Genomic DNA, 17,578 nt, shown 5'->3' with positions numbered 1-17,578 from the left:
GGCCCTCCAGGGCTGCCGGGGCCCCCAGGCGCACTTGCGGGTGAGCCTCGGGAAGAGACCCGCGCCCAGCCCGCCGGGTGGCTCCAGCCTGCCGAGGTGAGTCGGGCGCTCGCCCGCGTCGTCTGGCGGAGTCCGGCGGCGGGGCCCGGGCCGCGGTTGGGCGGGGAGCGAAGGAACGGCAGCGGGGCGTCTGCGCAGGGCCAGGCCCCGGGCCGCTGGGCTCGGGAGGCTGGCGCACGGCCTCCGGGCCTGCATCTTCCGGAGCCGCGGGCGCGGTCGGGCTTCTCCTGGGCCATTCGCTGGGGAGCGAGGAGGCGGGGGACGCGGGGCCCCGCGGCCGGAGCCTGAGCCTCGCGGTGGAGCGAGAGGCGGGGAGGCCGGCGGCGTGCGAGGCCGCGGGTGGTGGACGGGCCTCCGCCGCGCGGGGACGGGAGCCTGGCGAGGCCGGAAGCCCGGCCCCAAACAGGGCGCTGGCGGGCCCCGGGGGGCGGAGGGGGGCCGAGAAGAGGCTGGCGAAGTTTGTGACTGGAAAAGAGGTTGGAGGGTGGTCGGAGGCCGGAAGGAGGGGCGTCCCTGGGTCTGTGCGGTCCCCACACTGCTGGCGCGAAGGACGGATCCGGGGGCCGCCCGGGGCACCGCTTATATGAGTTCGTCATTCTTTTCCCGTTTACCAGGTGAGGAAGCTGAGGAGCGTGAGGATATTTCTTGTGCCCGGGTGGCCGAGGTGGAGGCAACCTGAGGTAGTCTGGCTTCTTACCACCCAATAGCGCCGCTTACATGATACTTTGAGAAATGTGCTCAGAATTTGCTGGGTCTGATCCTTACCTCGATTTTTGACATTTTTTGAAAAAAAGTTACGAAATTAAATCTTGGTGGTGAGGAAGCCAGATAGCTGGCCAGGATGAGAAGGGAGAGTCCCTTCTCAACTTGTTAGACTGAGCTGTGGAGAAAAACAATCTGAAGAAAATGAATTCACGAGTACATTCATCTATTCAACAGATGTTTGTTGACCGTCTGCTACTGAGCAAATGTTGTCAAAAGCCCTCAGTTTAGTATGGGTAGATGAAAAATAAGCAAATCCTTAAAATACGCCATAGCGTGGTGAGTCCTATAATAAAGGAATTACAGAGGCACCGGGAGGGTATTGAGGGGAGTGGGGGGGGGGGTAGAGAGGGGCAAAGTCCTGAAACGGTTGACATGTAAGCTGAGCATTGAAGTATGGGTTCCTACTTCGGTGGGCACGAACACTGGGAGGGGAGCTGCGGAGGGGTGCTGTTGGAAGACCCTTCAGCCGGGAGGGTCTGCTTTTGAGCCCACTGCAAAAGCGTCTTGAGAATTGTAAGTGGCTCCAAGTGCAGGACTGCAAAGAGAGCTGGAAGTTATGCAAACTAAAGGAAAGCATTTGGACTTAACCTTGAGGTCAGGGTCCCATGAACTTTCTCAGTTGCATACACCGAATGGTAAAAACACCTTGAGCGTGTTAGTCTTCAAATATGTAATTATTTAATACTTTGTATGGATTTTCATTTATGTATGTGCTAGTCTTGTATCTCTTACGAAATACATAGGGATAAGATTACATGGACAATATCTAAAGGTATTTCTTTCTTTGCGCTCATTAAAATATTCACAATTAGAATGAGCAATGTGCTTGAAGGTTTGAAAACTTTGGTTAGTTTAATGCTTTGTGATAGGATAATTCAAAGGACTGGTTTTAAGCTCAGTTTATTTTGATTTCTGGGTTTAATCAAAACAAGGTACTTCAAAAGGAGGTAGAGTGCCAATCGAAGAAGTGTTTATTGGCAAGATTCACTAAATCCTGATGCTATTTTTTTTTTCAAATCTCAAGCCCTATGTTCAGGTTTTTCTTGAAATTTAATGACTAACTTTCCATCTTCCCTGATGTTAATAAGTCATTCTTGCAAACTCTTTGGAAGGCGTTGCAGTTTTCATTTTTAGCAATTGGTTCAAACCCATGCATAGTCTTTATCTGGGAAATTTTAAATAGCCTAGGGAATTCTGTTTCTAATTTTCTAATATGCAGATAGGAGAGTTTGTTGTTGTTGTTTTTTAAGTGAGACACATTCACGTTATTTTCAGCCATCAACTCGTTAATGATGGGGAAATATTTCCCAAATGTATGAGTTATCTCTTGCTGTGTAACAGACTGTCCCCCAAATTAGTGGCCTTAAACAGCAGACATTTATCATCTCATCTCATCATTTTTCTGGGTCAGGAATTCAAGACTGGCTTAGCTGTGTTCTTTTTGTCTCAGGGCTGCAATTGAGGTGTTGGCCAGGTCTCCAGTCAAGGCTGGATTGGGGGAGAATCTGCTTTTAAGCTCATTTACATGCCTGTTGGCAGGCCTTAGGTCCTCACTGGCTATTGGCCAGAGATAGTGGTTCCTTGCCAGTGGGTTTCTCCAGAAAGTGAGAATGAGAGAGGGCAAATAAGATGGAAATCACAGTCTTTTTGTGACATAATTTCAAGTAACTTTTTAAATATTCTGTTTGTTAGAAGTCAGTGCCTACATCCAGCCTATACTCAAATGGAGGGGATTATACAAGAACCTGGATACCAGGAAGAAAGGATGGGGGGGTGGGGTCAGGGGACTGAGGGTGTGAGGGGGAGAGGGGCAGTCTCAGAGACTGCCTACTACACCCATTTTCAAAATAGATTTATTTAGAAAAACAGTTATTATTTATGATGAATATGTCGTCTTTACCTTGAAGAGATATATTAAGCATATTTATTTTTCTGAAAATATCTGCACGATCCTGGCAGCCACTAGTCATCACAGGAAAGGTCAGACAACTTGGGAACCTCATCTTTTGCAAATAAAAAATGTGTAAGTTATCTTTTAGTCAGACAACTCTTTTAAGTATTTTATACAACATAACTGGCAAACCAGTAGGGGTATAAACTTTTTAAATCCAATTTAAAAAGAATTGCAAAGAATCTACTTCATAAAGGACTTAATTTTATAAGATTAACCATGGATGACACACTATTGTACATAGAAGGCAATCCATTCCAATTACGGTAGAACTCCCTTTCTTCCTTTAGAGAACTTTACGTATGTCATGGGTGATTCACTTTCAAGGAGTGAAAAACAGTAACCAAAGCTCTGATCAGGAGTCTACAAAAGATTAAGAACCTCTGCTCTAGGTGATGGGTAGCTATTGAAAAATGTCAAGAAGGAGAACATGAAGAGATTTAAAATTTAGAATTCTGCTTGGGTAGCAGGGTGGTGGGTAGCTTGGAGAGTGTGAGCCTGGAGGCAGGGAAAGCGGTAGCTGTTAGCTCCCCTGTGAGACAAAAAGTAGCAAGGGATTGAACCATGAAACCACGGCTGGGCATATATTCATAAAGGCAGTGTAGAAAGAAATCATGTCCTCTAAAGGAAATCATAATTCATATCTAAAACATTTCAGGTTCGGGGCCCCTGGGTGGCTCAGTTTTAAGCATCTGCCTTCAGCTCAGGTCATGATCTCGGGGTCCTGGGATGGAGCCCCACATGTTGTTGGGTTCCCTGCTCAGCGGGGAGTCTGCTTCTCCCTTTCCCTCTGCCCCCACCCCAGCATGTGCGCGCACTCTCTCTTTTTTTCTCTCTCAAATAAATAAATAAAATCTTAAAAAAAATAAAACTTTTCAGGTCCTCCTTTTTTTTTTTAAAGATTGTCTTTTCTTTTATATTATTGTTATTATTCCTGGAGATTCAAGCTGGAAGAGAGGGAGAGATTCAGAAAAATGAGTTGTCAATATTCTAAAAAGTCTAGTAATATAGTGATAGAAGAAGGGTATTTGGAAAGAGAGGCTGTAGAGTGGTATTGGTGCTCCCAAATAAATGTACAGTCTGATAAACATTTTTCTGGGTTGGAAAATATAATTGGTTTGAATTCCACATCTGTGTCTTCTGTAAGAAAGGTGAGGTGTTTTTCTTTTCTTTTTTTTTTTTTTTTTCCCCTTCTAGCTTTTTGATTTCTGTCTTTCTGTTGTGCCCAGCATTGCTTCGGTTTTGTCCCGGTTGAGCTGTATCTGCTGGCCGTCTCTTATCTCCCTCAGATAATGAAGGCACCCATCTGTGGTGCTTCATTCACCTACGCTTCTTTCATGGCCCCTTCACCTACACTTCTTCTTTCATGGGTTCCTTGGGCACTGCTGGGACTGTCCCACTCAGCTGGAAACGTCTTCTCCGTGGCGTTGTGGTCACCATGGATTCCCAAGGTGGTGGCTGAGGTTCTGATAAGGCGGTGAGAGGGGTACAGGAGTCCTGGGCGTCATGCTCGTGGAGAGTCACGTGGAGAGAGAGAAGGGAGGCAGCTCCCTTTCAACAAGGGCCTCTTTCAGTCCTTGCACGGCCTCATGTTTCCCAAAGCCCAGACTTGCTAAACCGATCCAGAAACAACAATCTGAGCACACTGGCCTTTCCCTGCTGCCTCCGTAGAGGCTGAAGTTATCCCTGCACCCTGGCCAGGGCACCCTCCTGAGGAACGCGGAGCCAGTGTGCTGTGGGAGTCCAGGCTGGTGTTGGGGTTAGCAGCTGCTCCCCCACCCATGGGCCCCTTCTCACTGTCAGCAGAGCCCGGACCCGAGGGTGGGCGGGGAGGGGGCTGTGCAAGACCCGTCTTTCTGAGTGGGGAGAGTCGGCAGGACAGGGCGGATTGTTCCCTATGAGATTATCTTGACAAGTAAGATTTATTTTGGCTGTCAGGGGCGACGAAGTGAGCCCTCAAACTGCAATTATTTTCAACCCAGCTGGTGTTAGACCTCGACAGCAGAGCTCCTGGCAGGTGGAAGAAGGTGTTTGGGGAGCCCCAAGAAATCTGACCTCTTTTCCATAGCCGTGTCTTGGGAAAAGAGCTCTTCATTGGCTTAAGGGTCTGGTTTCAATCTTGTGTGGTGATTGTTGGGGCTTATGCACTGGGTATTTCATGCAATTTTCTATTTGAAAAACAATTTAAAGGTTTGCAAAGACAAGGTTTTGTTTTGTTTTGTTTTAAATTTTAGGTATAGGCATGAGAGATTCTGCCCAGAGCCTTTCCCTAATCTGCCTCCTTCTTGAGCAAGACCCCACAGCTGCAGTGTGGAGTTGGGTACAGCTGGACTGTAGTGTCCTGCAGTGACTTATTAATTGTGGGACCTGGGCACATCGCTTCTCTTCTCTAGGCCCTGTTTTCTCATCTGTAACAACAGCTGCTTTATCATAGGTTGGAATTCCTTAATCAGCAAGGACTGGAAGTAATGAGTAAGGTACTAGAATAGTGCCTGTCACGTTGAATGCACTCGTTAAAGGAGAAATATTATTTTACTCTCAAAATTGTCCCCAGTGTGGCCTGCTGGGCCTTCGTGGAGGAATGAATCAAGGTTTCTTGAAAGGGGTATGTGTGTGTCTTATGACCTGTGTAAGGAACATGACCAGCTTAGTCAAGAAGTATTTACAACGGTACGCACTGACAACACCATGCTGACGTATTAGGGATCATTGTCCAAACAGCAAAAACATAAGCGTTAATGACTTCTAGTCCTTACAAACTTGCCATCATATGCGGCAAGACATGTTAACAAAAACATTCATAAAAAGGTAACTTTTTAAATCAGAGATAGGTTTGTAGTTCTCTAGCTCTTCTTATAATTTTTAATAGTGTTAAAAAAAAAAAAGTTCTGCCATTACTCCTAGATGTCTCTACCTTTCGGTGATTTGAGATGAGGCCAATAAGTCACTTCCAGGGTTTTGAAGTTATTTGGGTTTGGGGCATTCACATTCCCACTTCTGGTAAAGGTAAATAGAAAGCTGACTCATTACCCGATCAATGCAGATAAACAGGTGAGGTAGAGAAGCTTGCTCCGTAATTTATGTCCGCCTTCTACTCTCGTTCAGCTCTCTGGTTCTTGTCAACCAGGTGGGTGCTAAGGTGTTCTGGAGAAGTTTGCACATTCCCTCACTTTTGCCCTCGGCTACTGAGGGGTCACTCGTTCTGCTGCCCCCCTACTGTCTCGCTTTGCTGTCTGGTCAGCTCTGCAGTCTGCCCAGCACCCCACTGCCCTTTAGAACTCTTTTCCTTGAAGCCGGTGCCTATCTTTATATAGCCGAGACTGCCTTTTGTGTCTCCATATCCGTCACTGGGTGTTTACCCGTATTTATCCGATCTCCTCCAGGAGAACTCAGGAGGCTAGGGATCCAGGGCTGGTTTTCATGTAATGCCCCACATTGTTAAGGATTAAATGAATTTCAGAGACAAGAGATAAAAGGCATGTTGGGGAAAGCTCACAGAACACTTCTTTTGTTTTTTAGGTTAGTAGTTCTCATCTTGGTCTGATATCTTCCTGTTAACTAAACACTTATACGGCAAGGTTCTGAATTTTTCTGGCAGGAATGTGCACAAGTTTGGACTGGTAGACGGTTCATGGACTAAGGAATTTAAATGTCCTGGTGTACTGCGAAAGTCGGAGACAGAGAATCAGCAAGTCCTGCGCGGCAGAGCCAGGACCTGACGGCTGGCAAGGCCCTTTCGAAGTTCCCCGTTGCTCTCCCCATGGACGTGGGACAGGTGGCCGGCGCTGAGTGTTCTGTGGCCGGGGGTGGAGGAAGGAAGAGTAAGAGTACTTATTCCACTCCTAGCCTGATTCATGGGTAGTGGTGGTAATTACTACCACTTACTGAGACCCTTTGTCCACACACTGTACTATTTAAAAAAACACACACACAACATTATCTTGTTTAATCCTCACAAAATGCCTCAGTTTTACACAAGAGGACACAGAGGCCCAAGGTCACACAGTTAGTAAAGGGTACAGTCAGGCTGGGCATCCAGGTCTGTCTGATCTTAAAGACTGTGTTGAGGCTCATTCTCACCTATTTATCTGTTCATTTTGACTTTTGAACTTTTTTCTTCCCTCACTGGGAGGGAGGGTAACCTAACATGTTTTAGCTGATGAGAACTTGCGTGATACGTAGGGCTTAGCATGCTAGGTGGGTTCGCAGTACATTTTTGTCAAGTGAATGAGTGAGCCCGTTCCAGGCGCGTGTGGTGGGAGATGGAACTGAGTTGAGCGGTATCTGGGAAAGAAGCCTGTTGAGGGGGGTCAGAAGGAGGCCTCTCTGACTAGCTATGTGATCTTGGGCAAGTTGCCTAAACTCTGTGGGCCTCAGAGTATTACCTGTAGAGCATAGTGGGCTGAGGGACAAACAGTGGGTTCTCTCCGATGCTAATTCTTGTGAGGCGTGGGGAAAAGTCTACATCCCTTCGGGCATGTGTGTTCATAGTCAAAGAGGGGAGACCGAGTCAACTCTCCATGCCTAGGATCCTGCTCTCTGTTTTTATCTCAGAAACCTGTATTTGTGATTTATGGTAAACGTGTCTCTTTCCTGTGCCACTTCTCTCATTTGACAAAGAGAGTGATATTTCCATACTTTCTTGCTTAATATATTTGTTATGATCCTCAAAATTTCATAGAAGATAAATTTTTAGTAATAATCTGATGAGGCTTAATGATTATAAAAAGTTGTCCCGTTGTCCCTAAATATCATCTAGTGAAAACCTTTCTCAGCCGGGAAGTGCTGAACTGTGATGGCGTTGAATATTCTGGTTTAACACAGATGTTTGTTTATTTACTTATTTATTTATTTTTAAAGATTTTATTTATTCATTTGAGAGAGAGAGAGAAAGAGGGAGAGAACTGAGGGGAGAGGCAGAGGGAGAGGGAGAAGCAGACCCCCCCGCTAAGCAGGGAGCCCGATGCAGGCTGACCCCAAGACCTGGAGGTCATGACCTGAGCCTAAGGCAGATGCTTAACCATCTGAGCCACCCAGCCGTCCCAACATAGATGTTTTAATATCCTGAAAATATCAGTGCTTGTAGCAGTTGAAGAAAGGCATCAAGAAAATCACAGATTATTCAGATACAATACACAATTTTCCCAAGTCTACCTTTAATCGAATTCACTGACAATTCCTAAATTGAAATCATCTTTAATTACAACATTATTCTTGTTTTATAGAGTAAATTGTTTCAGTGAGAAGCTAGATTTCAGAGAGAGGTGAATATTATTAACATCGTATAACCACTTGTAAAGGGCCAACTTTGATTTTGATGGTCTTGCCTATTTTGTGGTCTTTTTCTGAGATTCTGATGATCAGAATATACACATTCCAGAAACAAAGGTGTCCTTAGGGAGTGACGCGAAACCATTAGTGTGAATGACCAGGTACGGGAGAGAGACTGTGTGTTGAACACTGGATTCCTTGTTACTTAGAATGCATCAAGAGGAAGATATTAGCGGATTTTATGAGGAAGAAAGCAGACACAGCAGTTGAGTTACTTACAGAAGGCCACACGGATAATAAGCGGCAAGTTGAAATGAAATGAAATGAAACCTCAGATCTTTTGAGCTTCTCTTTAGGTAGTTGTTTACTCTACCACCCCCTGACATTGGTCCCTGTTTCTCTGAGAGCTGACAACCCTTTCTTGGATTTGCAAGATTTAGACAAAGGACAACTTCATTGCTTAAACAGTGAAGAATTAGTCACTTCATCTACTCATGAGAGATGGTTGGAAAGGGCAAGTGCTTTTGAGAAGTTGGGTGGGTAAAAAGCTTTGCTGGGCGAAATCTGTTTCTGGCATTATATCCCAGAATGTAGCAGTTAACTTACAAAATGGGTGATGGTGGGGTTTGCATGGAGGGCAAGGCTAAGGGGATTTAAGGGAGGAGTATTTCAAGATGGCAGAGAAGGATTTTGTCTTTCGTCTCTCAAAGGTGCCTTATTTGACGGAAGCCTGTTTCCTTCTAGAGAATTCTTGTATTAGAAGGGCTTGTGATGGATCTTGCTTCCAGGTGTCTCTTTTAGAGATTTGTGCTGTCCAGTCTTTCTCCTCTCGTGTTAGTGTCACGTGTCCAGAGGTGTTTTCATCTGTCTCCCCTGCGTTCTTACTGCTGGAAGTTGAGCTGACTTTGTCTCCTGCTGCTGTTAAACTGATCCCCCACCCAACCCTGGTTAACCCCAAGAAAGAGCCTAAGACAAAGGTACCTATTGGAACACATTGTTTTGGCCCTAGTTGTCTTCATAGTCCCACTTGTAGGGGACAGCTTATCTTGGTTTCTCCCACAGTTGGTTTGGAAGCCTGCTCAGCTGCCCCTGTCGCTCAGCTCTCCAGGGTCACTTTTGTCATCAACCAAATATTGAAACAGGTGGAACTAGCCACCAGTAATGAGACCCACAGTGAAAGAAAGTGACTCAGTCCTGGCAGCTCAAGTCAGGTTTGAAAGAGGTGACCAGGGGCGTCCAAATGCCTCCTTGTGACTTTTACAGCAGAGGGCCTCTGAATGGCTTCACCCCCAAAGAATGTGCCATCCAGTGTCATAGATGTGACTGGTTCAGTGTAACTAGACGTACCCTCCTGCTGTCTCCTCTCACAAAGCCACCTGCCCCAAGTCGGCTACTGGAGAACCGGGTCTCCGGGCTCTTGCTGGAGCAGCTCCAGCATGCACGGGAGAGCTCAGGTCCGGACTGACATTTAGGCACAAATACAAAACTCAGGGCTGCAGTGGAAGATTCAAATGAGGCCAGTGGGGAAAGAAGTGTGTTATAAAGCGTTCCTGTTTCTCAGTTTTTCTTGTATGGTTTTCTTTTGCTGCTCTGTTCACAGTCATTCACCTGTTGCTCACTGAATGTCCCCCAACGTGCACAGTTCTGTCTGCCTTGCTTCTCTTTCTCCCCAGTCTCAGACCACCCACTGGGTCACGTTAACCCACCCTCTAAAAATCTTCTTGGAAACTGCCCAAGTAGTCAGTCTATCCTGCCCAGCTGGGCACTATGACTGCTTAAATTTATATAAAGGAAGAATAATCTAGTGGGAAAACACCCTATTATATGAAAGAAGACGTGAGTTCTAAGCCAAGTTTCATAAGGTCATAGTTATATGACTTTGTCTCCTTTGGGCAAGTCACTTCATTTCCTAGTACCTCCAGTTTTAATCTTGTGTGATAAAGGTAAGATGCTAGTCACATCCCTTTGTACAGGGATGCTATGAAAAGTAATAAACCAATGCATGCCAATAGAAGACCTCCTTTGAAGTAAATCCTATGTAAAGTCAGTAAATTGAGGTTATTGTCACAGTGATGTGAGTGACTGTACATGCTCAGCAAGTCTTGACTGTATATACATAGGTAGAAGAGATGTGTTTTTGTGTTAGAAAGAATAAATGGCCAACCGCCACCCCCCTTTTTTTCTTATTTTCAGGGTGTGTGTGCATTAACATTTTTTTAATTGCCCAATTCCTGCTTGTGAAGCTTTTGCTAAAACCAGTAAGTTTAGACTATCTGGTGAACAACCATATCCTCTTGTTATTGATGTTTTAAAACATTTAAGTATTTTGACCGAAATGCTAAAGAACAAAGTCAATTGTTTAACCAAAAAGACAGAATGTAAATATTTGTGTAGGTATTTGGAGTATCTATTTTCACAGTCTCAATACTTCCTTGCAAATGTTTGAGAAAGAGTTAGAATATGGCTCTTTGAAAAGCGTGGGAAATTAAGGATGAAATAAAAACCTGACCATAGACTTCCTTCCTCAATTTTGAGTGAGATCTCATTCAGGTTCTCTTATAATTGGATGTGGACTTCATTAGCTTTGAATGTGACTTCATACTACTTATTTTTGGAAACTATTAATTGCATTTCAATAGAGACATGGTTTACAGACATGGAAATACAGTTCTTGGAAAATTAAAAAAAAAGAAACGTGGCTTCCATTTTATTCCTCTTTGCATTCACTTATTCCCAGGCTCTGCAGATCAATTTAAACTTCATAATTTTGTTTATTAGTCATTCACTTTCTTGTTTGAGCTTTTGATCATTTATTCCTTTATTAGGTCATCTAGTCATTTATTTATACATGTGTCATCAAATATTCAATGACCTAATAATATGTGCCAGTCAGTTTTAGGTGTATTTATATTTTATAAAAGTGTGGATTTTTATTTAGGCATATTTCTTTTATATTTGGCAAACCAATTGTTTTAAAGCACATCCTGAACACTGGAGAGACATATGACGAATATGCCTTAGTATGGAAGTAAGTGAATGTCCACAAATGAGGTGGGACCCGTGTTGGGGAAGCTGGGCCACAGGCAGTGGCCACAGCGCTAGTTAAGGCGACACCATCAGTACCGTGCTGTGGGCACCCGGTGCTGCCTCACAGGTGTTTCCTGCCACACAAACTAGTTTAATCCTGACAATAACTATTCGCATTCTCATTTTAGAGAGGAGGCAATGGAGGCAAAAAACCTCAGCTGTAGTAGTGTTCTCAAAGTTACAGAGCTTATTAACTGCAGGGTTCAGAAGAAGCATGTTACAAATCTCAAGCGTTTCTGTGAAAATTAAAGTAGACAAGTCCTGTAAAGTGATTACGTCTCAATAACCATTAAAAAAAGACTCCGGAGTCATTGTTTTTGTGACTGCATTAAGTGACTGATTTAAAATATCGCCCCCGGGAGGGATTTGAATCTGCTCTCTGTGAGCTGTGGGACCGGGGATAAAGTTGTTTCTCTCCCCTGTGCCTCCGTTTCGTCATCTGTAAATTCAGGAGATGGATTATGAGGGTTAAATGAAATAATAAATGTGAATAATTTAGCATGGGTCTGACACATGATAAACACTTAATAAATATCAGGTATTTATTATTATTATTTTCACTATCACTGTATTTCCACTCTTCCCCCAAGAGAGGCAAAGGCTGATAAAACAGCAGATGAAATTAAGATAAAATTTTTGACTCATGCAAAGTCATCAAATTAAACCTCATGCAACTGAAACATCATTATTTTAAGAAATTGATAAATTTCCCACAGTATATCATACAAGTTACTGTAGTGCCCAAATTATATGATGCCAAGAAGCAATTTATCATGCAAGAATAGAATGCTGAGAGAATAAGTCATTCTTTGCAATTCAGTTTGTATTTAGTTAGCATCTTTTGTGTGTCGAGCACAGCAGTGGGTACTGCAGGGGTAAGGCAGGTGGCTCACAAAAGGGAACCCATGTATGGTTCCTCCACTGCCAAGCATACAGTTCTGTAGGTAAAGCAAGTCATATACAGACCAAAGATTACATAGCAAGACCTGACAGATGGGGAAAGCGAGGTAACCATTGCTTTAGAACCAGAAGGGAGAGGCTATGTTTGCAGAGTCTTTAGGAAAGCTGCATGTAGGTAATGGGCCCACTGTGAGCAGCAAAGAAGTGAGAAGTGCATCAGAAGAGGTGAGCAAAGTTATGATAACTAAGAGTCGAGGAAACTTAGGAGACGGGTTTTTTTTTTTTTTTGAAGATTTATTTACTTATTTGAGAGAGAGAGAGAGCACGAGTGCTGGGGGGAGGGGCAGAGGGAACAAGAACCCAAGCAGAAACCCAAGCAGAGCCCCACTCGGGTCTCCCTCCCATGACCCTGAGATCAGAGTCCTGAGGTTACCACCTGAGCCAGCCACTTAACTGACTGTGCCACGTAGGTGCCCCTAGGAGACAGGTTTCAACAACAAGTCAAGAAAGTTGAAATCAGTCGGTTAAGCATCTGCCTTCTGCTCAGGTCATGATCCCAGAGTCCTGGGATCAAATCCCGCATCGGGCTCTTTGCTCAGCAGGGAGTCTGCTTCTTTCTCTGCCTGCCACTTCCCCTGCTTGTGTTCCCTCTCTCTCTCTCTCTCTCTGACAAATAAATGAATAAAAATCTTAAAAACAGAAAGTTGAAATCATTTCAATTTTTTAACGTCTTTGAGCTCAGAATTTACTTTTTGAGATATACATGGCCTAGGGGAAAAAAAAAAAAAACATGGGCTTTGGAAAAAAGATAATTTGATTATCTCAGTCCTGCATTTATTAGCTGCGTGACCGTATCAATATATTTAACCTTCCTGGGCCTCTCTTTCCTCCTCTGTAAAACGAACATATTTCTTGTTCTACCTAAGTAGATAATTATGAGGCTCTAGGGAGATGAGGGGCCTAACTGTGCCTCAAGGCCGCATAGAATTCTGTGAGTGTAGGGATTTTGCAGCAGCGTCTGTTTTTAAAGGTCCTACCTTTTACTAGCACCACTCCCCCGCAACTTGAAAGACATGTGTAGCCTAAATAGTATACAGAACAAGCTTTTCCTTGTATAGCAGTGTTTCCCCCCATTAAATACTTCTGAGTTCTTGGTAATTCTTTTATAAACCACTTCCTTTTGTTGAAATCTTGAACTAGTCTTGATGTAGAAACTGGCTGTTGGCACAATGGTGAATGAGCCAGTTTGTTAAAATTACTGCCTGATCTTCAGAGAATGGTGGTCTCTTCTCGTTCTTGGTCAGAGATTACAACTACCTCTCAGTCATAGAAACTCAGCCTTAAATACTTTTAATTGACCACATCTTGCTGTTCTGTAATTCTAGCTTGCAAAATAAGCTCTCCTAAATATATCACCGGATGACCACTCCAGCTTGTTATGCTTTCAATTTCTTACATCTTGGGTTATTTGAAGATGTTTATATCTACCTAATCCCCAAGCAGCCCCAGGGGAAAGCAGGCTGCCACCAGGCTCCACGCTTGCTGTCTGCACTCATTGGCCGGAAGGGACAAGATTCACTTCCCTTTGTTTATCACACAGGTCACTACATTTCTGACTCAGCTGCACATTCCTTCCTCTGTGTTACTCTAACTGGAATCATTGCTACTCTTGATGCCCAAATGCTGGGTTAGTTTTATTTGCCTTTATGTTCTTTTCTCTTTTCTTCTCTTTGGAAAGTCTAATACCTTGCCCCTTTTCTATTCTCCAAAAGGAGTTAAAAACTAATATAAACTGATCTTCAGGTTATGTGACTGTAGGTTTAATTAGTACAATTGGTATTAGTCCACATGGCTGGGGGATTGGAGGAAGGAGGAAAGAAACTGTTATAAAATTGTAACATATGTTTAAAAACAAAGTTATAATTTTCATCATTTCCTTATTCTTTGAAGCAATGTATCTTGTACTTCAAGGTTAAAATGTATCTTCCTCTCCTGAAATCTTGGATATAAACTCTTGCTTCCTAGTCTTTTTTTTTTTTTTTCTGGGATACCTGACAGCCAAGGCAGAGGTTGAATTGACAACATAGGTTAGGCACTCTTTGCTGTTGAAGGAAAACCTTCAGTCCTTATTCTGTGGTTTAAAGGATTAAAGCTTTAATTGTGCTGTGCTGTCTGATCCACCCTCCTTCTTTCCCTCCTCTGTCTTCCCCTTCTTCTTCTTCTTCCTCCCTCTTTTGCTTTGCAGTGCTCTTCATACCACTTCTCCCCTGGTCCAGTAGGATCTAGAACTCCAAGATGGCATCCTTCTATCTTAGAGTGCTCTGGGCAGTGCTCCTGTCAGCCTCAGATGGAGTGGTCTGCAGCTAGAGGTTTCTCTTTAAGCAGTCAGGCTGCCGTGAGCACGATGTTTTGGTGTGTTTGCAGCCACTTCCTGTTGCAGAATTTGGGAAGTGAATCTGGTAACTGCCTGAACTGAAATACTTCCCCTTACTCTCTACAGCAAAGAGAAGTTACCTGAAATCGATGCCGACTCTTTGGAGTAAGGATAAAGTGCTGTATTTTAAGGAGGCCACAGTGAACAGGACAAGAACCTCAGCTTCATCAGCTGGACCTGGCTACACAACTTACCTTAGCTTGAGTTTCCTCTTACATCAGATGAACAGATACTATCTTCCTTACATAATTGTTATGAGAAGGCAATGAGGTAACTTAAATGAAATGCCAGGTACTTGGGAGGCACACTCAGTAAGTGGTAGCCATTTCTCTTGTGGAAAACATATGCTGTTTTATATTCATGTTGTGGACTATGCCTCCTGAGTTTGTTTTTTGAGTTACATTTGTGTGATTCGTATTTCTAGCATAGCCCCTGTACTCTGGGTAGGTGTTTGTGTCCACCTTCCCGAGCAGAAGGAAAAATCCTGGGAGGAAGAGAGGCTTGGGGTGCTCCTCCTTGTGCTGAGGTAGAGAAGCATAGGGGCCAGGGCCTAAGAGCTCAGGCTGAGCTGAGCTGGCCAGGTTCAAATGCTACTCCTCGGCTGTTAGCTGTGTGACCTTGGACAAGTTGCTCTGCCTCTCTGTGCTTCAGTTTCCTCATCTGTAGAATAGGGATAATAGCGTATACTACCTCAGAGAGAGTTTGTAAGAATTAAAAGAAAAATATTCACGAGTATATGACAGAGGCTTAGGACAGTGCCTGGCTCAGGGTTTACTATTCACAACACACATCGGACTGCCCACCCCATGGTGAGCATTCCCCAAATGCAAACTTGTAGATGAGTGGGTGGTAGAGCCTCCCTCTGTCCCTGTGCTCTACAGGGGCCCCAACTAAAAGTGAGAACTGCACATGCTGATAAGAGATAAAGAGTACTGAGTAAAATTTAGGCTCCTGTTCATGAGGGAGCATTCCTGGGAGGCAGGACCTTGGCTGGATCCCTACATGCAGAGTCTAGCTCAGCACAGTGTGCCCCATAGCATTCACCACCCACATCATCCATATTTTAGACTGTCACCTGCACATGGTTGCTGCATGCCTTCAGATGGGGCATTCAGGTCTCTGTCAGAGATACCCCATTTCTCTGGTTCCTGGCCCTCCCCATTGCACCCCCTACCCCCCATGCTCCTTCTTCACTTGGTGGATTCCTACTTGCCCTTCAAGTCTCAGGCCAGTTGGGATTTCTTCTAGGAAGCCTTTACAGGCCTCCAGCAGGCTTCTGCAGGACCCTCTATTTCCCTCTCACTGGGGACCCCAGGGCTCCTGGCTATACCCACTTTGGCAGTCAGTTCTGTGGGGACAGGACTGTGTCCAGCCTGCTGTGCTGTATTTGTAACTCCTGGCCTCTGGCATAATAGATTCTAAAAATATGTTTCACAAATGATACATGGAACACTAGAAAGTACTATGGGACTTAAGCAGTTTCTAAGAGACATTATCCTTGCACTCAGTAAGGTCACCATGCCAGGGGGGGTGGGGGGTACACATGGGAACATAGCTTTAATGGGAACATACCCATGCATTCTACACCTACAGAAAAAAAACCAAGTAGGCAGGCTCATAACACTTGATTTAGAAAATAGTCCTATTATATGTAGTGTTAACCCAAAACCTCAGTGTTCAGTTTAGGGTAGAATTTGGGGATGCAAATTGAATGGGGGATTCAGCACAGATAAACCACAGAATAAGGACTGATTAAATATCGTACATTTTTTCTTGTAATAGCTATCCTTTGCCTATTTATTGACAGTCCATCTGAAGGAAGCAAGCTCGGAAAGTTTAACCCATCGTATTTTTAGAAGTACTTAAGTGAACTCTAACAACTCCTTGAGAGTTATGGCAACGTCCAGGACGTTTTTTGTCTTTGTTGGGCATATGATATATTACACCTGCTGGGCTCGGTGTTTTTTAAGGAATTCTGCAGATCAAGTGCCAGGCCATGACGGGAGACTTGTTCTGAAGTAATCATCAGCCAGTTGGAAACAACAATTAAAAATATCCCTAAGTTTGCTCAGAGTGTTGTCCACAATGCCTCCTACGTGTCCTAGAAGCGCACGCCCCTATCACACTTGACACCCGCTAGGGGCGTCCTATCAGGTTGAGTGGTCTACCTGCAAGCCTTTCTGCAAGAAAATTAAAAGAAAAAAGAAAATCCTTGTTGAGCTTTGACTTTGTGCTTATAATGCCTTTTATACCCCAAAGAATTGATATCTTCCAGATAAAATGTGAAGTGCAGCACAAAGACATGTGTCTATATCAAGTATGAGAACATGCTGGGACTTTGGAGACATTGTGAGACCTTATACAACTGTATATAATTTGGTCATTTTAATAAATTACATGATATTTTGTTCTAATAAATGAAACTGCCCATTCTTGTTTTTCTTTCTCAACTGGGGGAAACTAGAAAAAGAAGGACTATTTTTGCTTTGGGATTGGATTTATTTTTGGCTTATTTGTTGATCTGGGGGCATGTTACAAGCCTGTGTGGGGAGAGGAAAGCCTTGAAATCTGCAGGACGAGGCTTCCCGTCCTGCCTGTGGCACCAGCCAGGCACACATACTGGGGTGAGTCGCCTGCCCACCTGATGGGCGGTTTCCTCATCTGAAAGGCCAAAGATGGTGTATTTACCTGGCATGGTTGGTCTCAGTGTCCAGGACATACTTGGCAGCAAGAATTTTAAAATCTGACCACAGGTTGCTTTTTTTACATACATATCTGTAGAAGAAAACTGGGCTTGGGCCATAAACCGAGAGTTTTGGTTCTGCTACTTCTTAGGTTTGAATGAGTTAACTCAGAAACGGAGCCTTGACCCAGAAGGGTTTTGGAGGATCATCCAGTCCAGCTCCTTTGACTTACAAATGACAAAACTGAGCTCCAGAAAAATGCCAGGCTTTGCCTCAGGCCATGTATTGGCCATAAACCAGGAGTTGGGGGGTGCCTGGTCCCAGGGTTTCTCAGCCATAGTGTCCCGCCTTTGGTAAAGAGCTATGCAGATTTGTCATGATATCCTCATTTTTTCCTGGTGTCTACCTAATTTGATAATTTGAGGG

At 44.2% G+C, this 17,578-nt stretch overlaps 1 long non-coding RNA gene across 2 annotated transcripts; it reads left to right on the top strand.

Moving 5' to 3' along the window:
* The first annotated feature begins 415 nt into the window (after positions 1 to 415).
* LOC141370769 (uncharacterized) lies at positions 416 to 16,842 on the top strand. Of its 2 annotated transcripts, none has more exons than XR_012375098.1 (3): positions 416 to 674; positions 14,535 to 14,738; positions 16,276 to 16,842. It is a non-coding gene; the product is annotated as an uncharacterized lncRNA (long non-coding RNA). The 2 variants fall into 2 exon arrangements; XR_012375097.1 differs by having other exon boundaries at positions 16,251 to 16,842.
* The last annotated feature ends 736 nt before the right edge of the window (positions 16,843 to 17,578 follow it).

This window comes from Callorhinus ursinus, unplaced genomic scaffold (assembly GCF_003265705.2).
Source record: "Callorhinus ursinus isolate GAN/ISIS: 27379988/994484 unplaced genomic scaffold, GSC_fseal_2.0 scaffold44, whole genome shotgun sequence".
Lineage (NCBI taxonomy): Eukaryota > Metazoa > Chordata > Mammalia > Carnivora > Otariidae > Callorhinus > Callorhinus ursinus.
Note: the sequence above shows the minus strand (reverse complement) of the source record. Positions and strands in the feature narration are given on the sequence as shown.